This window comes from Empidonax traillii, unplaced genomic scaffold, assembly GCF_003031625.1.
Source record: "Empidonax traillii isolate 1590-97213 ecotype Southwest subspecies unplaced genomic scaffold, ASM303162v1 scaffold18:size2335232, whole genome shotgun sequence".
Taxonomy (NCBI): Eukaryota; Metazoa; Chordata; class Aves; order Passeriformes; family Tyrannidae; genus Empidonax; species Empidonax traillii.
This window is the reverse complement of record NW_020955211.1, coordinates 1,339,050-1,362,568: the sequence shown is the minus strand read 5'-3', so window position 1 is coordinate 1,362,568 and position 23,519 is coordinate 1,339,050. Positions and strand designations below refer to the sequence as shown.

The following is a 23,519-nucleotide window of genomic DNA, read 5'->3' as shown; positions in this document are numbered from 1 at the left end:
TTGGATATTAGGAAGAAATTCTTTACAGAGAGAGTGTCCTACTTAGACCAGCTGGGACCAGTTCACCCATGTATGGGTGTAACTCAAACTGTGTATTCTAAACCCTCTGTGTCATTTCCCAGAAACTGTTAACACCTGACCCCTCAGGCTGTAAACTGGGTGTTAAGAGGCCTGTAAGATAAGAGGATATTCCTGTCCTCACACCCACAACTCACAATCACCCATTGTGAAACTGCCCGCCTTGGGGGAGGTGCTGGGCGTTCCTGCCTGAACCTGAGTGTAGATAATCTTGGGGTTTTGGGACTTCTGGTACCACTCATGGGATCCAGAGGAGGACCAAAACCTCAACCAGACTGCGACCATCACTCACACCAACAGGTTCTTCCTCTCCTTATATTTTTGAACTCAGGGGGCCCACGTGGGGCTCAACACGGGGGCCAACTAACACCATTCTGTTTGTGCCCCAGGGTGATGAGTTATACATCTGGGGGTTTGTGGGTTAAAATCAATTTTTCATCTGTATAAGTGTATTTATTTTATTATTTTTATTAAATTGCAATTCTGACTTATAATCTCTTTTGAGTTGGGTTCATTTCTCCTGCTGGTTTGCCTTTAAACCAGCACAGAGGGTAATCAGGTATTGGAATGGGCTGCCCAGGGAGGTGCGTGATTCTCCATCCCTGGCAGTATTTAAAAAGAGACTGGATGAGGCACTTAGTGCCATAGTCTAGTAACTGTGGTGGTAGTGGACCAAGGGTTGGACTTGATGACCTCAGAGGTCCTTTCCAACCCATCTGATTCTATGAAATGATTCCTAGAAGGCTATGAAACATGATTTGTGTGTGGAAATATAAACAAAGAGCCACAAATATATCAATAAGAAAAAAAAAAAAAAAAAGGAAAAAAAACAAGGCAGAAATTTAAAAACCTTTCATATATTTCATGTATATTTTATATTTGGGTATCTTCCTGAGGTTTTATTATTTTTCTTTTTTTTTCTGTTTTCTGCACTATCTGTTGCTTGCTATTTTTCTATGTATTCTTTTCTATGCTCTAAACTTTCCACATCTTTGACTTTTTCTACTGAATAATAACAAGTGCATCATCATTTGTATGTTGCCTTCTCTCTGTAAAATTGCACTATCAGCACATCACATTTAATAAAGAGTAATTAAATTAAATAAACCTTTAAAAGACTTCCAATAAGGAAATATTTGTTAATATCACTAATATAATGAAACTTCACTTTAATTGGTTCATATTATTTGAAGAGTTTTGAACCAGACTTGCCAAGTCATTATTAATATACAAATTCAATCAAAAGTATGCTTCATATACAGTTCAACAGAACTGGAGCTAATCCCATCTCAGGCTTTTATGGCAAAAATCTCTGCATATGTATTATTTTTTAAACTATAAATTCATAAGAACAGATAAGATATAATAGAAAAGAATACAGTAACTAAGACCTATATGCATGTGCTCTTCCATATTAAGATCTCTGGGAGAATATTTCCTTAAATGTCCTGGTTTCATACTTCATTTGGTTGGTATTTATATTTTCATGCAATCAAAAAATGTTGATTTTCATTTTGAAAACAGTGCAAGAGAAAATTTTTGTTAAGGGTTTTTTTGCAAAAAAGTAATTTAAAAAATGTACACAAAATATACTTGGCAACATTTTATTTATAATTTTATTAACATTTTCAAATTTTTACTTAAACTTAAACTCATCAAATTTCATCTGAAAAAGGCACTGTAAGTTCTTAGGTATTATAATCTGTAGAGTAAGAGATTTTCTTTAGAGCTGTGACCCTTTAGTCTCAGTAGCAGTGCTCAAACACTGCCTCAGTCTACTTAAGCTCCAAGATGTTAACTTGATTTCACTAAAAGAAAAATATATCTTAAGTGCTGTAATCTCATTTCAATGCATTGCTTATCTTGCCAATGGTATTTCAATACATATATCTGATTTTTTATTAAAAAAAATAAAATAGGATTGACTTCAACAGAAGAAAATGAAAGTTAAGAAAAGGAATATATCCTACCTATCAATTTCTTTACCTGATAATAATTAATCAATAAAGTATGTAATCTAAATTGCTTCAACTTGAGCATCTTAGTTACTGGTAAGTAGTTTTATTTGTTTATTCTTCCCCATAAATTTTCCTTTTTTTCATTGTTAATGAGGAAAATACACAAAATAACACTTTCCAAAAAAATTCATCAGTGCAACACTATCAAACATTACTGAGTTTACAATTTAATTTTTTTGTAACTCAGCATCAAACAGACCTACCTAATTCAAAATCTACTTTTTTCCATTTCTCTTTACCAGTAAGTTACAGTGGTCATGAGTTTTTATCATTATCTTCATTATTTTGAAGTCAAAGTACTTTATCTTTGCTTGCTATATGTACTTTTGTTGACCGTGATTAACTTTTAAAAGACATTTCACAACTCAAAACAATCTTTTTTTAAGTCATAAGCTAAGCAAAATAATAGTCTGTATTTCACAAGGGAGAAGGATCTTTGTGCAATTCAACTTTGGAAAATATCAAATAAACTAGTTTGAAACAGTTGAAAAACTATTTTCTTTCCCTTTTCTTTTTAAAGAAAAACCACACACACACACACACACACACACACACACACAAAAAAACAAACAAACAAACAAACAAAAAAACCTAACAAACCAACCCAACTGGCAATATCTCACTGTTTTCAGCAACAGGGAAAAATACATTCCATAATGAAGATGGCTGAGCTGTAAAAATTTTTTGTAGGACTTTTGTCTTTTACATTCTGAAGCTTTCCCAGCACCACTGGGATGGACAGTGTAGTCATATGTACTGATGTATTTTGTTTTCTGCAACATTTTGGTTTCCATTCATGTCTGTGCCATTCATATGAGTCTCTGACACTAACATGCAACAAGATGAATTAATTCTTTCTTTATTACAAATGTAATCACTTCTACTTTCCAAGATAAAAAGATAGAGATTTATGCCACTTATGTGGGGGATACAAATTGCCTAATAAAATTTAATCATTCCCTCAAAGTGTAAATGTAATATATATGTCTAAAATTGTAGCAGAGAGTTCACTCAGCTCAACAAAGAAAAAAAGTCTCCAGCAGTAGATCTACTACCACAGTGAATTTAGCTGTGACACTTTCTTGCTCTTAATGATTCAAGATCGGTTACCATATTACACCTTTTCAAGAAGGTTTTCATTTCTCCTTGACCTCCCTAATATTCTACCCATAAATTGGTAGGCACATTGAGCCTTTGATCTGGAAAAATATTTCATCTTGTGCACAATTTTAAGTACCTGAATAATTCTAATGATTGCTGGATCCCAGCCATCTATGACTCACAAGAAGACTTTATAGTGATTAAGACACTGAATAATGACCAGGTGGTAGGGGCACAGCACCCATTTGACACATTTCTCCTACATCGTTTTTTGAGAATTCCTTAAACTATGCCTTAAATTTGTCCTCAAAATATTAAAACTTTTGTCACATACATATTGTGAGACTGTGGTCTTTGAAGTTTGTGAGACAGTGAAATAATAATTGAATATGGTCCATAGAGAAATTAATAATAAATGTGAATATTTTAGTCAGGCCTAACTGAAACAGACCTTATGTTGTAGAGAACGGATGTTTAAAACTGTAGAACTCTTGAAAGAAATGAGTTAGAAGATTATTGTCATCTCCAGTGAAAAAACTTTTATGCTTAGAAATGATCAAGAGAACCAGATTTTCCTACTTAGAAGTGCCCTAGGGTAAGAATGGCTGTGCAATGTGAGCCGCTATTAAAGTCCACCACTGCAACAGCAATGTAGATAAATTTCCAAAAGCAAATCCCTTAATTTGTGCAGCAGTAGTTTTACTGTGACAGCACTGAAGGACTAAAACTAGTGGACTGTAGTGGTAAAGTATTAAAAATCTATCAAAAAATAACTCATCTTTCTCTTTCATGATAAGTAGACATACATAAGTACATACAGATCTGCATAGAAAAACGTATTTATAGAAATATGTCTGTATATGTCTGAAGGTGTGAAAACGCATACATATATGTATATATCATAATAGCTAATCAGCTACTAGTTTCTTTTTCACTAGTCAGAATTATTATGAAATAAAATTGCATGGTTTTAATTCTTTCATGTTCTTAAATGTTCTTAATTACAGAATCATTCTTAAATTTCAACTTTCCGTGGAAAATATGTGTGGCACATTTTCACAGGGAAGAACAAAAGAAAGAGTTCACTGAACACATATGGATGAGAATTAAAATCTTTCCATCCAAATATATCACACAGGCCCTTTGTTGGAATGCATTTTCTCTGAGGCAAAGCAGTTGGGATAGCACTAGTTCTCTGTATCCACTTTTGATCATGAAACAACTTCACAATGCATAATGGAAAATTTAATGTGATCCAGGAGGCTGAGGGTATTAGCATGGGGACTAAAAGCCTGTACTTAAAGGCACTGATATAGCATTTACTTACTATTTAACTTGGTTTTACTTTCCACATCATGTGCACAGGGTTTTGTTCATTTGAGGTTTTCAGAAAGTTTAGTTCTAGTTCAGAGAAATTTTAAATGCGTGTTATTCCTTCTGGTTTTACTACCAAAAGTGGAAAATTGCTATAGTCATTTCACTACCAGAACATATTAAACATAGCTTTACTCTATAATGTAATTCTATATAGTAAATATTTATCTTACTTTTGAAATTGTGGATGCCAAAGCTATTAAAAATTTCATTACCAGTGCAAATAAAAGATATAATTTTTATCACTACTGTTAATATTTTTAAAAAATATAGAATAAGCAAATTTTTTAAATTGTTTTAATTTTGTGTAGCAAATTCCAAAATAAAGCAGCTCAGCTTTGCTGTAAGACATCTGTATTAGTTTTGGTCCCTGACTCCTTGAAATTTTTACCTCTTCTTGGCTTGAACACAACTATTTGGCCCACCTAAATATAAACTCATAGTTAAAAAAAGAGAAGAGCATTTTTCCTTGTTGCAACAGTTCTTTCGCTCTTTGAGTGATGAAGGAGCATTGATATGTGGTGTGGCAGAGAGTGGTGGAGGCATGGAGGGGACTCAGAGTGGAAGCAAAAATTTCTAAGGGCATGAGCTAAGGGACAAAGACCTTGTTGTGTCTGCAATTTTGGAATCACAGGCAAGAAGTAAAGTGTTCTCTGCCTGTTGACAATTTTGAAGTTTTGGAGAGTAATTCACCAACCTCTTTTCTTCAGCTTGCAGTGGATGAGGAGCTATCAGAGTGATCCTTGACTCATCACACAGCACAAATTTGGGACTCAAACTCACTGCTCCAGGAATAGGACAGAAATGGATAGAGCTGAGAAGCAAGATGCATGGCTCAGATTTACAGCCATCTCCAGTGAGACTTTCTTGTCAGTAAGTGTAAAGTAAAGGAAGGAAATGAAGAGTTGTATCTAATTTTTTTTCCTCTCAATTGATGTCAGGCTTTCCAGTTTCACTGCACCCATTAAGCTGTCATGTGTAATGTGGACTTGAATATTTTTCCTTGCAATTCATTCACTCTATGAAAGAATGTTTTCTTTTCAGAGAACTGATGGCTATCCACAAAAGGAAGTTTTCACTGAGGGGTGTGAAAGAAAGTCCTAAATAACTATTTGCAAGTATTATTGTTGACACAACTCTTTTTTCATTCAACTGCAAAATTCTATTCAGGATTTTTTTTCATAAACTGCAAATTGCAAAATATGAGTGATTTTTATTCCCTGAGAATGTTCATATGTAATGAGAGTTTTTAAGTTGTTTTCATGCTGGTTTTATATGTTATTTCCTAACAGAAATTATCTCTATCAATCCTGTAGAAATGCTTTTAATTTTCTTTTTTTCCTATTAACAAATTTCTCATTATGACAAAAATGACTGATTGCACGAGTCAGCAATGTGCCTTTGCAGTAAAGAAGGCTAATTGTGTCCTGGGCTGTAAAAGCACTGGTAAAAGCACTATAAAAGCTACTCAGCACTGGTGAGATGGCATCTGGAGTACTGGACATACTGGACATACTGGAAAAAGTCCAGTGAAGCGGTACAAATATGATGAAGGGATTGAAGTGTGTCTCTGAAGAGGAAAGACTGAGAGCTGGGACTGTTCAGCATGGAGGAGGGGATGCTTAGGGGGAACTTAAGTGCACAGGAGGGAACCATGCTTTTTTCAGTGGTGGCCAGGGACAGGAGCAGAGGGGATGGGCACTCACTGAAACACAGGGGGTTGTCTCTGAATATTGGGAAACACTTTCACTGTGAGGGGGCATGTGTATATCCAAATATAAATACATGCCATTTCAGGAACATCATTCTGATTGGGATTTCCTCTTAATCGGTATAAAGAGTCCAAAAGGAGAACCTGATCAATTGAAAAATCATGGTCAGGAGCAAGTTATGGGCTCTGTAAATATTCCAGCCAGTGGCAAAACCCTTCTGAATACAAAGTCACAGCTCCTGCAACGCTCGCGAGAAACAGGAGTAATAGTAGTGCTGATAACTCATCCTAAAATCTTAGAAGTTTTCCATCTGTGTCATCTGTCTAAAAGAATTTGTCACCCAGTTACATTGCAAAAATTAGAGTATCTTCTCTTGCAGGGGTTTGAAGTTGTTAACTTTCTTGCCTATCATTGGTTCCTGTGTTGCAATAGTTATTATATTGTCTCCCTGCATTGGCTAGTCAAATGGCCAATCCCCTCTTTTCCCCACCAGCCCTTGTAAACTGGGGGAGATTTGAATAAAGTCTCTTGGCTGCTGGACTTCCTGGGTGCTGTGTGGTCTCTGTCTCCTGGCATAGGTGCCTCCACTGCCTGTTCCTGCCACGAGGGATGGGCAGCGGGGCGGGGGGGTGATTTCAGCCCTGGAACCTTCACAGAGCGGCCAGGAGTCACTTAAGAACTCACCCAAACTGCAACAGATGGCGCCCAACGGCACAAACTCCGCCCACGAAATTGGTAAACAATTTCAAAATATACTTTTAAATATAAACAGTGGGAACGATACCAGCTCGCTCCCCCTCCACCATTGACTAATCCTGTCTTTGCATTGCCGGGGAGGAGAGACGTTTTGAACAGCGGTGCAGGCTCTGCTGAGCACCCGGCGATTGAACTGTGCCACGATGCCGACCCCTGTGGCCCAGGGGGGTGGAGGGGCCGAGGGAGCTGCAGGCAACCGGTGTAGCATCGACACAGCAGTACTGGCTGCGGAGCGCCACGGAGATGCTGAGAGTGCAGCGTGGTGCGAACTTCGGGTAACAACACAGACTGCACGTGAAACATGTGTCTTCAACACGGAAGAGCAACATTTTCAAAGTGCCCGCCACGTCTCCGCCGCCGCCGGATGGAGAAAGCCGAGTGAGGGCCGCGGAAGTAGCGCCAGCTGCCGCCGCTGGAGTGGCCCCCGCTCTGCCCCGACGCAGAAACTTCTCTATCCCACACCGCCGCCCGGATCACGTGCCTCCGCTCTACACACCAAGAGAGTGCCGAGAGACCACCCACCTCCAGCCACGCGGCCGACCCATCCCCTGCTGCCCGCCCACCCCCCAACCCTTTTCCCTCAACTTTTTTTTCTTTACAGTCTAGCTTCAAAATACCCAAACCAGTTTTTCTGCTTTACTCTTCATATGTTAATTACCAGGTTTTACTTTTACATATCTTTACCGGGTACACCGTGATCAGCAAAATAAAGAAAACCCAACAACCCGCCCCAACCTAATTCCCCTTTTTTTTTAAAAAAAAAAAAGGGAGGGAGAAGGAAAAGAAGTGAGCAGCTACCTATTTGCTTTGAGAACGGGGAATGTATGTATTACTTCCAAACTATAGGAATGTTATAATTTGCAGTTAATCAAACTTCAATGGTAAACATTAGGATTTACTTTTTCTTTGTTGTTTAATAACAAATTCACATCTTTGTTCTTTATTATTAATTTAGAAATCTCCACGCAGAGAAAAGTAAGGGCCTCTCTGCCTGCGTTCCTGCTGCCTGGCAGTCGGTGCCATCATTCTCTCTCTGTGGGGCAATGAGCTGCTGCGGGGTGAAAGGGGGAAGAGCGAGAGGGCACATCCCTTCCCAGAGCTAGGGGCAAAAAGGAAAGCCTCTGCACTGGGGTTCCCCCTTCCCTATCCAATTAGCGTTCGTCAAATGGGCCTGATATAGGGTATCGTTTACCTTATTCCTTCTGTGAAGGGGAGGGCAGCTGCAGCACAGAAGACATTCTGTGTCGGGTGAACGCCCAGAGTTAGCGTCCCAGTGCAAGGTGGGAGCAGCTCTGGCATATTCCTGTTTCCCTCTAACCCTGAAAACAGATAGCTTTGGTCCCCAAGATGAAAGATTCTTGGGTCAACTCACATACCCCATAGCCTTAAGCTATATCAGGAGTATGTGTGGTGGAACGGTCTCCTGAAACAACCAAGGACTAGCCTAGTTGATCAGGAGGCATCAGTAGCCGGGGTTGGAGGCCACCCTAACTGGCTCGGGTTGAGCACCCAAACAAGCTCGGGTTGGAAGCCACCCTAACAGGCTCGGGTAGAGTCACCCAAACAGACTCAAGTAAAATTTAATTTGGAGATTTCTCTTTTTATAATAGGAACATAAGTCTTAAAATTACCTGTTTTCCCAAGTTCAATACAAATCGTCTTACTCGCTTTCTCATTTTTATATCAACCTTTATATTAACCTTTACCCCAGGTTCAACTAGAAAATCTTCATTGTTAAATCCCATTAAAATTACAAATGTTGTCTTTATTATAAATAAGAAAGGGTGAGATGCAGGCGTTTGAAGTTGTTAACTTTCTTGCCTATCATTGGTTCCTGTGTTGCAATAGTTATTATATTGTCTCCCTGCATTGGCTAGCCAAATGGCCAATCCCCTCTTTTCCCACCAGCCCTTATAAGCTGGGGGGGAGATTTGAATAAAGTCTCTTGGCTGCTGGACTTCCTGGGTGCTGCATGGTCTCTGCCTCCTGGCATAGGTGCCTCCGCTGCCTGTCCCTGCCACAAGGGACGGGCAGCGGGGCAGGGGGGTGATTTCAGCCCTGGAACCTTCACAGAGCGGCCGGGAGTCACTTAAGAACTCACCCAAACTGCATCATGCTCCCACTTCAGCTGAGTTTTGTATTCATGTAACTGAAATCTCAAAATTACCTCGACAATAAACACCGGTTGATAGAAAGGTGGGAAAATCAAGTTTCTGTGCTCTAGTTCATACAAGTAAAGTGCTGCGTGTTGTAATTTTTCTAATATACAAATAAACTCTCCAAACGATAAAATTTGTCCACTAGATATTCCCTTTGGCTTAGTATTTTTATCAGTCACAGAAGATAAAACCATGACTCAGAAAGCATTGATCACCCATGACTCTTTAAATAAAATTGTTCTGAAATTGTCTATACCAAACCATACAAATGAAAATCTGGATCAGTCAGGCGATAAGTTTTTATTTATAACCTCATTTATTTGTTTACAGTCCTGAATAAAAAATAGTTGTCTCCACAGTGTGAAAAGGCAGTGCTATTTCCAGAGCAGACTGAAAAAGTGATCTTGAATCTAATGGACCCTTTAACAAAACTCCTTTGTTATGAAAAACAAACAAAACAAACAAAACAAACAAACAAACAAACAAAACACACACCCCACCCAAAAAAAACAAAGAGGAAATCTCTCTCATGATTTAAGTTTGTACTTAACCTCCAGATAATCCTGAGTGACAGTTTAATAGATTTATAGATCAATCGTATATCACTATCTGGTTTGAGTATGGGCTTGTTTTCAGAAGGAAAAAATTTGCATAATCAACTTGACAGAAGATGGAGGTCAAAGAAATTTTGTACTTGTTACTGCCACTCGTAAAGGCATGGATATTCTTCATAGGGAAGAGGGCACAATCTTTCTCAATCCAGCCCTTGATTTAATTGACTGGTGGTCCTTGAATCTTTGATTCAGGGAATTAATGAGAATTCATCTTGTCTGAACAAGACTTTCTAATGTGAAGTTGACCTGGTTGTGACAAGTGTTGGCTGAAAGGAGCTGACAAAGCCAAATAAGCTGCATAGGTGATATGGTAGTTCCTGACGCCAAGCTTTGCTGTAGTAAAAATTTGTGCAGAGCTTTTAGACCTGGGTAAGATTTCTAAGGTTATTACTCTTTAGCTTTGAACAGTTGCAGGGCAGAATTGTACAAGCAGAGGGAAAGCAAAAGTCTTTTGTTAGCTTGTTGGAGTGTTCAGTGATCCCTGACAGTCACATCTTGTGTCACCACCAGGAATTCTCCCACTGCCATTGGTATATATTTCCTCTTTAAATCTATAAATAACATATTATTATAAAAGGGGAAGAGCATAGAAAGAATTATTGTAATTATCTTTTTATTTTGTGAAAAGTAATTTTCCAAATTTTTGTCCTTCAAGGAAACTAAAAATAACCCTCTTAGATGTGGTCATGGTGGACAACAGCTGGCAGTGGTTGGAGAAAGACTAATAGCATCCTTGTGTAAATACACAACAATATAATCTTTAATTTCATAATTACATACTATTTTTCTTTGTCTCATTCGGTGTTCAATGCTCAATTAATGAACCCCTATTGCAGTAATTTGTTTAATCATCTTCATTCAGTTTGGCCTGGGGCATATTTTCTGCACTACTCTGTTATACACTGAATTATTGATTTCCTAACAACTTCTTCCTTAAAATTCATTGCTAAAGTATGTAAATGAAGGTATTATAAATTAGAAAAAATATATGAGAAATATTAATTAATTTATCTTCACAACTCCTGACATACTTCCTCTTTTACATGCAGACTACATTTACATTGTTTAGCCTAGAAGCAATCACAGGCTCAAATATGGCATTTCTACGCTGCTCAATTTAGGAAGCCTGCAGCTGGGATATATTCATATCCCATAGTGCTTTGTCTTGTTAATTCTTTCTGTTGAAAATTCTCCACTGACTTGCCTGTTTTCCATGAACTGTTGCTGCAAGACATTCTGGGTTGTACAGGACCAGTTTCCATGGTGGTTAGACCTATTATCATATTGGTAGATCTACACAGCTGTTAGTGGCATAATTTGACTTAGCATAAAGACACTTCACACTACCTTCCTAGTATCTTATATCACCAGAGCATTGTATTACTGGCATCAGCTGCTGCAAGCACTCAGACCCTCTTGTAAATTGCAGACCCTGAGCTTAAATGAGAAGCCTGCGAAATCAAAGGCACACAGGTTCTGATCACCTGTGAAAAAGTTGTACTCAAATGTAATGTCAGATATCACATAGAAAACTCCAGACTAAAAGGGAAAAGTATCCAGAACAATTCTCCCACATCTAAGCGCATATATATAAATACTAAGTACATATATGTAAATACTTTTTTGCATTTTCTGCAATTCCTGCCAGATTGAACGCCTTCAACCTTTGGCAAGAGGGTGAATTAAAATGTCTTGAGGTGAGGCCAGTTATTATTTTTGGGAGTTAGTTTGCTATCAAAAATACCTACTCAGAAACTCAACATGCACTTCAATAGGTAGCAAACATATCAGTCTAAATTAGACTCTTAGATATGTAACTTCTATAATTTCCTAAATATCCAAGTCATTTCTGTAAATGCACTCTTTAGCAGTGAGTGCAACTGTACATATTGTTTCAGTACCATCTTTAATATCTTCAGAAAGCTGCAAAAACCATTCAGAGAGTAGCGTAAAATATCTTAAGCATATAAATGGATTTTTTTGCCATTTAAAGTCAAATTATCTACTTTGTTATTGACTATGAGAGCATAATAAAGAAAGATAGATCCTCTTAGGAGGCCAACCTCCCCTGTTATGACGAAGTAGAAGATCTTTATTATTTCTCACACTTATCGTTTATTTGTCTGCAGATGCTAGTTTTGTAAAAGACTGGTTTCATCTGGAATTTTTAATTTCTTTTTTAATTTTTTTTGAACCAGTATCTGGAAACATTTGCACTTACAGTAAGCAGTACAAGAGAAGTGAGTTTGGGAAGTTGTGCATCTGTTGGGAGGACTTATATATTGGATCTGTATCTGATAAACAGATGGTCTGTATCATAAGCTCCACAGGCTCCAAGTTCCTTGGAATTGCTACCACACACCTACACAGAATATGCAGAATGATTTCTGCACTTGCACAGTAGTTTATCTATTCCAAATAGATCAACTCTCTTGCACATGTGCAAACCACCTGTGAAGCACATGGACAACAGATCTGATGTGCCTCTTGAGGCAATGGGTCTGGTTACCATAGCTTCATTATGAAAGACTTTCTTTTTAGAGTATGTAACCTCCTGGCCTCCTCCCTCCCTCTAGCATAATACTTCTGATAATGAAATACTCAAGTACATACTTTTTCTTTCTATGGTAATGATCCAAAACTGATAGATGCTTGTTTATATAATAGATATACAACTTCTCTCAAGAATTCTGCAACTAGGGCTGAATTTTTTTGTAATGCATGGCACAGCTTTCCAAAATGCAAAACTTTTGCCAGAACTTCTGTTTTGATGTTGATTTTGTTTAAGACAAATATAGTTTGAACACCTAATGTTAGTTTACCTAATTGAATCCTTTTGCTTTTCAGATAAGTTATTTTCTTCCTTTTCTATTATCCCATGCATAGCATTATGAAGACTATGTAGTTTTAAATTATAAGTAGTAACTTTTCATTAAATTATACTCATTATAGGTAGCATATTAGCAAAATTACTGACAGTAGGAAAAATATTGAAATGAATGAAATGAAATTATTGGTTCATTAAATCAATATTTCTAAAACATCCACTCAGTCACCTGATGGGCCAGATGCTGAGCTATGTTCTCTGTCTCTGACTACTAATTATTTTACAGGTAAAAATTATGGTAATTTCTTCCTGTTTTGTGAATTGAAATATAATCCATATATGTCCTGGAGATGACTCTCTCTGTTATTAGTCCAGCATGACTTTACTGTCAGACATGCAGAGTGCATTTTCACTCTTTCTGAGATGGTAGGGAGGAAAACTGAAGTTCACTTCTCTCCAAGCATGCATAGTTTTGCTTCCATCTGCTCAAAAAGAAAAAAATGTGTGTTTGTTGTTACTGAAACTGCAATTGCCAACCTTTTTGACCTTCTAAGATACATTTGAACATTTTGTTTCTGTGGAGGGCCACTGTACATTCCACAAATGTACATTCCACAAAAACAAAAGAATATGCTTGTTTTCTCAGGGTTTGTATGGAAGTAGAGGAGGATATCACAGCACCTTTGTGAACTGTCTCAAAACAGGAACTACTCCACTGGGATATGGATTTTATGTGAGTGAACAGCAGAGTCTTAATATGCTGATGTTCACGTGTCTTAAGGCTCCTAGACTTGCTCTTACCCCATTGAGTGTGTTGTTCTTTAGATTACTTTGCATGGACCTCTGATCTTACAGTTTTTCTTATGTTGACTACAAAATGTTCCTCTCAATTTATTGAAAGTGTCTCAAATCCAACATCTGGTAAAAATCAGAGGAGAGGAGGAATAGTATAACTAGATCCTGAAAGCTTGTATATATTACTTTCATCCTGTTAATATAATAAAAGCTCTTATCTTCACACTTTTGTCATAGATTTATTCCTAATATGTACAGTTAAGTTTCCAGAGTGATAAATTATGAAAAAAACATGGCTCATAAATCGAGCATTCCTGCAAAGCTGCTAACAAATAGGAAGTCAGACTATTCCAAATTAAACCACACTTTCTATGTTGTGATTGTATTGGCTATTACTTTAAAGTGAAAGTAATTATAGGAAAGTAGAAAATTTCTTGTATTATTACCTTTATTTTCTATGAGTTAAAAAAAAAATGTTAAAATATAGCCTATGAAGTTTGAACTTGCAAAAGGGTGATTTGAAGACTGTCTTTTTTTGGGAAAAAAAACCAAGCAAACAAACAAACAAACAAACAAAAAACCCAACCTAGGAGTCATTGTAGTTTTGCATTCTTAATTTTTACATGTCTCCACTTGGGTTTGTAATTTTTCTTCTTTTTGTTTTTCTTTTCTAATTTTTTCTTTTTCTCTTATTTTCTTTTTATTATTATTTTGGTTTTTTTTTCAACAAGCTCAGCAAGAAAGCTTGATTATTAAGTATTACATTACCTCGACCTTTTTGCTATAAAGATTTGGACACCAATCTCCTACAAATGGGTTAGAAGTAGATAAATCACTCTCCTTGGCACTTCCCATTGTTTACCAGCTTGGTTAGCCAGCTTCTGCAGATGCCCTTCCTGACACAGAAACCCAGGAGCCTGCTGGGAAGAAAAAAGTGCCAGATTTCTCCTGATGCCCAGGAAAGCTTTGTTTGCTGTACGAGAATGCTGTGTGTTTTGATAAATGCCACTGTGCAGAACCAGCATGGTGGGCAGTTTAACTTTGTGACCTGCTTGAAGTTGATGGCTTCCCCCATAGACTGTCTTTGTCATAACCTATAGCATAAACTGTCAAAATTACTAAACTAAAAGAGAGCAATATTTATTTTACTGTTAAGTCATCTTTCCTCTGTGAAGATCTCAGGTGTCTTGGCATTCTCCTGGACAGTTTCATATGCTTTATTGTTTCCATCAGCTGTGTGCAGGGTTTTTTTTCGTTCAAGAGAGTGCATTCTTTGCACAGCCCCATTCTGTCACCCTGACATTTCACATGTTCCTTGAGTGTCTGGACTCAGCTTCTAGAAACAATTCAGAACAATTTTATAGTCTTCTGCAGTTGCAACATTGCTACTGTTAGAGCTACTATATTTGGAGACACGGCAGCTTTTGTTTTTGGGGAATTGTTTTCAGACAGTATTATTCACATTAAAAATAAAAGCAAAATGCCATCAGATGCCACCTGCATCTGAAGGAGAAACCAAAGCCACCCCTCAAAAAAAAAAAAAAAAAAACAAAAACCACAAACAAACACCCCCCCCAACAAACAAACAAGAAAACAAAACAAAACAAAACAAAACAAAAACAACAGCCTTCTTTTACTGCTACCGATACAAATTTTAAGGACTACTTTTAGAGAGCTTTAAATTGTCATGTCTAGGTTTCTAAGCTTGAAAGCCATCTCTGACAGGGTACGCAGAATGAAATCCTTACCTGAGGATGAGGACAACAATCCCTAAGGCAACAACATGCCATTTTTTCTGAGACAAAGTTGTTCACAGAAGGCTGTGGTTAGTTAAGTGTCTTTTTATCCCTTCCATCTCAGTCCCTAATGTATTCTGAATCCTCTCTCACGAGCAGTAGCAGATGGGGTATTCAGGGGTAAACATTTTTACACTAACTATTGCTCTGTGTTTCCATGGGCACTGGCAGAACAAGCCTTTTGCTGCTCTCAGCAGCCTTCCGACTCAAGTAGCTGCCCACTTTCTAGTGCCTAAGGTCAGCTCTAAGACATCCTGTTTCCCTCAGTCAGACACTGTTTGTAGAGTGGACTGTGATTAATCAAACAGTGCACTGCGTTCATCTGAGCTAAGAAGATATTAAATAAAAGGCTTGAAGCAGTGTGTTCTGATCACTGTCATTATCTGTAGCATTGGATGATCAGTCTGAAACTACCTGATTCATCATTAAAAGGGAACATGGTTTTATATTTTTGTTATTTCATTATGAAATACAGAAAATCTTTTTCAAGATAAATGAAAGTATGTTTACATTAAAATAAGAACCTTGCCTCATATCACAGAACACAGAGTTAAATTTATTAAAAGATATGAGGGTTGTAAATAGACTCGGTTAGATAGCTATAGTAGAGACTATCTTGTGTTCAGTATTTTTCAGGCACCGGACCTGCAAGGACTGTCTAAGTTTACCACAAAGCATTGTTTGCGACCTCTGTGCTTACATGGGTTCAACAAAAAAACATTTCTTCTGTATTCACTGCAAGTGCATAATCTCATAATCTGTATGTCACTTATAAAATTAAAAAGTACCTTTGCTGTATCCTCTGCTCTTCCCCTGACCTTTCCCTCAGAGCATAGTCATTTAATGTATTTTAAATTGATTAATCACTTAACATATCCCAGATATATTTTTGTCTTGCTAATCTTCATCTCATAGACATTATGTCATGATTCTTCTTTCCCAGCACAAGGATGGAGGGAGCTAATATATAAATTTTTCAATCCTTTTAAAAATAATTTATTTTGAAAATAACAAGATGACAATTAAAAACAGCAGAAAATATCAGAAGAAAGAATGAAAAAACTTTTTACTACATGCTCCTACACACAGTGTAATTTAATGTATGATATAAGCCAAAGCGTTATCACCCCAATGTTGTGAAGACTGTATGGTAAGAGAAGGAATTCTGAAATCCAGAAAGAATCACATCAAAATTCAAAACTATAAAATCAATCTGGAAGGCAGATATAGTCTTTTAAATCCACAGTATAATGTAATTTGATTTCACAGAAGAAAAATGACAGACATCAATGCTCTGCTATGATTCAAGAGCACTTTTTTTGAAGCAGATCTAGTGGTCTAACTAAAGTGTATCCACATCTTTATTTATGTACATACTGTGCCTATCTGTGCACTGGAATTTACATATGATATAAAATACATAGCATTCATATACTAGTCCAGTAAATAACAACTTTTTAACCTCTCATAAACTGTGACCAATGGTCTAGTACTTCTGTTATTGATCTTGTGTCATCTGAAGGTATATGTCAATGTGCACAGGTATGTGCACCCAACAGATACTTACCAGTGAATCCTGTGAGGAGAATTCAAAATTCTGTGGTACCAACAACATTTTAATAAATCCCATCTGTAGCTGTATTCGTGTGCTACCCTTTGAGGTTCCATCATGCAGGTGAAAACTCCCAGAATAGAAAGCACAGTGGCTTCACATGCTGCAATGATCCTCCAGAAATCGAGGAGTCCCAGCACTTGAGTACTTTCTGCTCATTCCATAGCGGGGCAGTGCTGCAACCTCCACTACTCAGTATTAGCTGAGGTATTCTTCCTGTTGCCTGGGTCTTTAAAGCAAGGTACTTTATCAAGCAAAGAGTAACTTCAGCCAAGCATGTGAAATTGTTCACAGCGAATAGAAGTCTGATTAATATTCACACCACAAATCCTGGTATATCAGAATTACATTTAACCATAAAGAAACTAAGTTCTTTATGATGAGAAAATACAAAGAAGGAAACCCAAATAGTTTTAACACGAGCTCTAATTCTTAGAAGAAAATTAATCTTTGAAAGGAAGAGTTCTTGGAAATATAGAATCATTGTAATGAGAGTCATAATCAAATGCCATTTAATGTTTCCTATCTGGTGTATCATTATGACAAGAAGAACTGCTATGCGAGGTGATGATATGAAACAAATTAACATGTGTGAAAGATTGCACAGATAGGCTCAGGTACAATGCAAATAGGGGAGCAAAGAGAAAAAGACAGAAAAGAAACAGAGCATCCCGTCATTTACTCTCTCATCTAACCCAGAGAGTGCAACATACTGTGATCTTGTCTAGCAATGCAGGATTCAGGTCAGGTTTTTAAATTTCTTTATTTGTCCTTACCTTTCATATATGTATATAGAGAGAATTGGCAGAAAAATATATGTCTGTGTAGAGAGGAACAACTTTGAAATTTCCCCCTTATTATTATCAAAACAGTGAGATACCTTCAGCAGGTTTTCTTGTTCTACAGTTTTTTGACCCATGCATATTACTACTATTTATTCACCTTACAGAGCTTCTTGTAACAAAGGATGCTATGTGCCTACTGCCAGTATGTGGGCTAACAGCCTGATTTCAACATATTTTCCTATAGCTTAGCGTTCAGTTCTCTTAGATAAGAACATTCTGAAAACTTGTTTCAGACACTGAGTACTAAAAAAGCTCTTTACTGCATAGGCGGCAGACTATACTACTCAGGTGAAAAATCTTTCTCAAGAGTTCTCTAAAATTAAAGAAAATCTGTCTATTGTGTTATAGAGTTTCAGTAGGTGGGTGAGACAAAGATGGGATCCAGGACATCTTATGTGGGAAAATCTTTTTTTCCTACCATTGCTTTCTTTATCTTGCACTGTTGCAGTTTTTTATTACCAGTGACTAACATTTTTAATTTTTGGCTAAAAGCACAATGGGGTTTTTTGGGGGGGGTTACTTTTTTTTTTTTTTTTGGTCATGGCTGTGAGCCTGCTGGTGCAGCTACCATTTCCAAAGACAGAACAGATGCAGAGAAGATAACCGAAGTATTTACACACTGTTCTCCCTTGTCCTAAAGTTCTGATAGTTGCAAAAATCAAAATTTTTCAGGGCATGATAACTAGATGAAGTTTGTTTTCATACACATTATGACTACAATAGCATGCAATATGCAATTGCATACAATAACCTCATACTTAAAAAACAACAACTTTACAGACAGCAAAATTGCCCCCTTCTGGGTCAGTTATATCCACAGTGAATGGTTTATCTGATAGTCACAGTAATATGATAACAGTCTCTTTGCAGGAAAAAATGCCTTTCAACAGTTTTTTTTCTGTAAGTGGCCATTCTAATATAACTGCTATTGATCATTACGCCACATTATCCCTGAGTGATTACTCAGTAAATTTTAGACACCACAGCTGTTACCTTCAGCTTTGCTATTTGCATACAAAGCATAGTTGATGAATAGAGGTAAACTGTCTGAAGAAGAAAAACTAGTTGTACTATCAGCTATTTCTTTTTTCAGCATCACATGCACAGACATAATGGCTTGGGCGTTCTCTAGACAGCTAGACTCTCATGCAGTACTTATGAAGATTTTGCAGACAAAGCCACCTAAAGGAAAAAAAATACATTTGCTTTCAGAAGGCACTTAGTAAAACATTGATTATTCTCACAGATTCATTCCAGTATTTGATCTGAATACCACTGATTCATAGCCTTTTACCTGGGTGGAAGTACATATTTGTGATTTACTACAGTAGATGGGATATGGAGTCAAGAAGATACAGTAATAAAGAAAACATGAGGAACAACTATCAACTTGTTTAGATACTGGTTTCAGAAAATAGGCAAAGGGCTACTAGGTATCACACTTGAGGAGAATGTGAGATTCAGAACGTATTAGGTCAACTGTGTTGTATGTAAGTGATTTAGAATCCAAAATGTCAAGGCACAGAAATCTTGTGGCTTTTAAATAGTGGTGCCACAGTAAATTTACATTCTATTATTTCCATATTATATCCTCTAGGCCTTAGCAATGACTATAGAAAGCAATTCCAGATGAGTAATGCTTGGGAAAACACGCATATGCGGCTGCTGCTGGCAGCAACAGCCTTATACCTGTCCAGCTAAACTACAGTGACACATACCCAGTACTTCAACATGATATTAAATTGTTTATGTCTCTAACAAATGTCAAAAAATGAACACTATCAGGCTGAAACACTGGACTTTGTTTTTGAAAAGACCTGATACGACAAACATCACCAAGATCCCATTAAGCACCACTATCAAATAAAGCATTGCACTTAATCTTGTCCACAGGCAGAGCAGACAAATGTAGTTCTCAAGGTGCACAATGTGCCGCTGCTGCCCCCTTAAGATAAGTAAACATAAATAATTATATGTGTTGTAGTTTCCCTACATTTTCTGAAAGCTCTTTCTCTATAAGCTATTAAACAGCTATTATAATAAGAGGCTTGCCTAGTGTAAGCTGATGCAACAGTAAATCCAGTTTATTACAAAACCTTTGAAAAAGTGAGGTTTAGTTTAAGGATCTCAGATTTTTTTTTTTTTTTTAAATTTCCATTGGAAGCTTTAAAAGACAGCAAGGCATAAAATGTGAAAACAAAGATAGAGTTAACACTTTTAAAACTCTAAGAACAGCTATTGTCATAGAGAAAAAAGGTTCAGTCTCTACCCATGCACTTTAGAATGACATACAGCTCAGTAACCTTGACGGGCCATAAGGTGATTATGTGAAAACTGTAGCAAGGATGAGTTATTATCACTTTCCATTCCTTTAACCTTTGTCAAGAGACCTGATTAATGTTTGGTCATTTGCTCCTTTCTTTAAATTTTGTCTAAGACTCGGATATTAGAATTTTAATGGCTGCTGATAGATGTCCTTTGAAACTGAATTGCATAGAGTAGTATTTTGACCTAGACTGATGTTCTCCATTTTCACTTGGCTGTTCACCTCTGCATCTTTGAATTGACTTCATTCAGACACAGTGGAGAAAGCAGAAAAGTTAACTCTGTGTGTATAAAAGGATGAGGTTTTTTCCTGTTGCTCTCTATTCAAGAACTTAATATCATAAGGTCATAGAGGCACAGTGGGGTCTAAATAACTGCAATTACTGAACATATAAAAACTGTAAGGCCTGCTACTTTCAGCAATTTCTGGTGAGTTTCAAATTGTAGAACAAAGCATAGAATCCTATAATCATTTACATTGGAAAAGATCTCTAAGGTCATCAAGTCCAATCATTAACCCAGCACTGCCAAGACATCCTTTAAGTACCTCCAATGCATGGTCCAATTGAAAAAGGAATATAGCCAATTAAAGAACACTACCTTGTAATAGGGTAGCATGGTACTAACCTTCCTAACATGTTTAAAGATATTTCCAGATATAAGTCCTCAACTATACATGCAGGTGTCACACTAAGACAATCTTTCCTTGATCATGAAAGTATTCAAGGACTGATGCACACTTTAGTGGGGGTAGAGAATAAGAGATCATATGCTTTCATAAATGAAAGAAAGACATAGCGTGGTATAGCCCCAACATCCTCACATAAAAAGATTCTGCTTAGGAAGAAGTAACACTGGCAATTATACCTATTTATTTTTGTCAGATATACGTCAGGTACACTGTAAATTCAGACAGCAAAGGGAAAACTGTTTGTCCCCCTGAAACTTTTTAAAATAATTAAAATACTGTAGTTTCCTTTCCTACTCTGCGGCAAAAATACAGAACTTTTGGAGAGCTTTTTCTTAGAACTAAAAAGTCATAAAACATCTGACTAAACATTTCCCAGTTTCTTGTTCAAAGTAAAGTAGATGGATTCTACTGTGTGTTTACTGGACACGAGCAAATACAGGAAAATGTGTCTGAATAATATCTAAGATTCAAAAGAATTGTCACTATTAGAATGGCTACAGCAGCACTAAGGTTTTCTGGAAAACTAACTGCAGTGATGACCTCAAAAAGCTATGAAAGACACCTGAAAGCTTACCTCTGTTTCTCCATATAACTTGCTTGTATAAAAAATGTATACGTAGTCTCCATTCTATCTTTATGCAACAATCTTTAGATCATCACCAAAACAGTACTATTGCTAAGATTATTTAAAACTGCTAATATGTTGCTTTTGTCAGAGAGCATATATTGGTCTTAAAAGAAAACAAAACCACATTTTGAAGACTGTTTAAAATATTTTTCTTTTGCTTTTATCATCACGCTTTTTATCTCCCTTTCATTGTTAATGCTCAATTGGGTTTGCTATGTTTCTTTCTGCTTGTTCAGTTAAGGTACCTGAGCTTCATTTTGTCCTTTTCTGCATATTCATAAAATCTTGTACATTCTGAGAAGGTTTATCTATCATAGTGGAGAATTCAATGGCCTTTGAGTTTACCTTTTGGGCTAGGCACATTTTCAACCTTTTCATGACATTTTATAGCCCTATGTTTGACAATTTTATCCAAATCCCTTTCTAAAATATTACCTGTAGTTTCCCTCATGCTCCTAGTACTAATTGATGCAGAAAACTCTCATAAGAAGCTTCTTTTAAAAACTATGCAAACCTTCCATATTCTGATATTTAAATTTCATAAAAAGGAATACAGTCCACATTATGTTCTGCTGGTGAAATTTCAGACTTTCTGCTATTACAAGTCTCTTCTGATTTTAACATACTTTAACAAAGCATTGATTTTATCATGATGCATTGGTTAGGCAAAATTTTTTATATGTGAGTGCTTAAAACCACTAGTTCAATATTAACCACAAAGTAAAAGTTTTATTATATCAGAATCTTGCTCAGATTATAAATCAGATTTCCACAACTGTGCAACATAAATAATTGCTTTCAGCACATCCAACTGACACAGCTTCATGGCACGTGTACATTATCAGAGTATGGTCAAAGTATATGACAAAGTAATTTTACTACATCATTGGGATTCTAATCTGCTTCCCTTTATTGTAAATAAATTGAACTTAACCAAACAACTGTAGCATAAAACTGAATTATGTTTTATGAATCAGAATCAGGCTTACTTCCATGACAGGATGACACTATCCTTTGCAGACTGTTTCATATCATTTGCTTCAAAGACTGGCTAGTCATTTCTCATGTACTCTCTGGTCTTGCACTTCAGTGTAATCTTCCTTCTTCCCTTAACCTGTCATATTAGATATTTTTTCCTATTTATCTATACAATGGAAAATCAGCTAGACTATATGCTGTGACTACTTCTTAATAGGGAAAAATAAATCAGTGCCCTCTTGGCTTTTGAACTCACACAAGTGGAGAAATCCAACTTATTGTATTTAAAATGTCACACAAACTCATTTCCTGACTTTAATGCTTATGGTCTATTACTAACCTCAGACAAAAGAGGGTTTTGCTTCTAGTTCTTGATTTTGTGTCTACTGTTTAATTTGGGAGGTTAAATTTAATATTCATCTTCATTATGCATACAGAAGTACAGAAGTCCTCAGCTGTCATAGGAAATCAAATTCTGTGAGTACACTGAAGCTTTGTATGTATCACAGACTTTTATCTAGCCAAAATATTGCAGTGCTAGATATTGATTTTGATATTAAATTTGTAAAGTGTGTTTTAACCTGGATATCCTATTTGCTGATGCAAATAATTCTTGGCAGAATTTGGATAATTTGATATGGAAGTATTGTATTAATTTGGAAAAACATCTATCTGGATGTCAAATAAGCAAATGTGTACATCAGCTGTTCAGGCTGATAACTTTAAGGAAAGGGATAATTTGCATAATTTGTCACAAGTATCTCTAGGTTGATTTTACATTTGCCTCTGATCAATTTTTCATTGTCATGTTTGCATTTGCAAGCATTTGTTCTATGTCCCCTTTTTAGTTGGGCTACTGCTATAAATCTGTGCTGTTTCCCTATTGGTTTTACTAAACACTCTGGGGTTTGATTGGAATTTCTGGTGTCAGATATGGTAGAGACTGAATATTTAACACATAGTTTAAATAGCCCTCTAGTGGTCTTACAACAAACAGGAGAAAAAAGAATTGGGGTGATTGAGGTGTCAGGGGGTGGGGGAGTGGGGAGATGAAACTTTCAGTGTTCCTTTGACTAGCAAAAGTAATATATTTACATACCAGGTGCATGTACTTAAGCTTTAACTTAAGCATATAGATTAAATACTGTGACTATTTCTTAACAAGAAAAAATAAATCTCTGCCTTCCTGGCTTAGATGACAGTTTTATTT

At 36.6% G+C, this 23,519-nt stretch overlaps 1 long non-coding RNA gene across 1 annotated transcript in view; it reads left to right on the top strand.

The window, feature by feature from the left end:
* The first annotated feature begins 6,541 nt into the window (after window positions 1-6,541).
* LOC114064204 overlaps window positions 6,542-23,519 on the top strand; it is a 30,076-nt gene continuing 13,098 nt past the window's right edge. The window contains exons 1-2 of the long non-coding RNA XR_003572707.1: window positions 6,542-6,551; window positions 15,515-15,522. This is a non-coding gene — a long non-coding RNA (uncharacterized LOC114064204). The remainder of the gene's footprint in view (window positions 6,552-15,514; window positions 15,523-23,519) is intronic.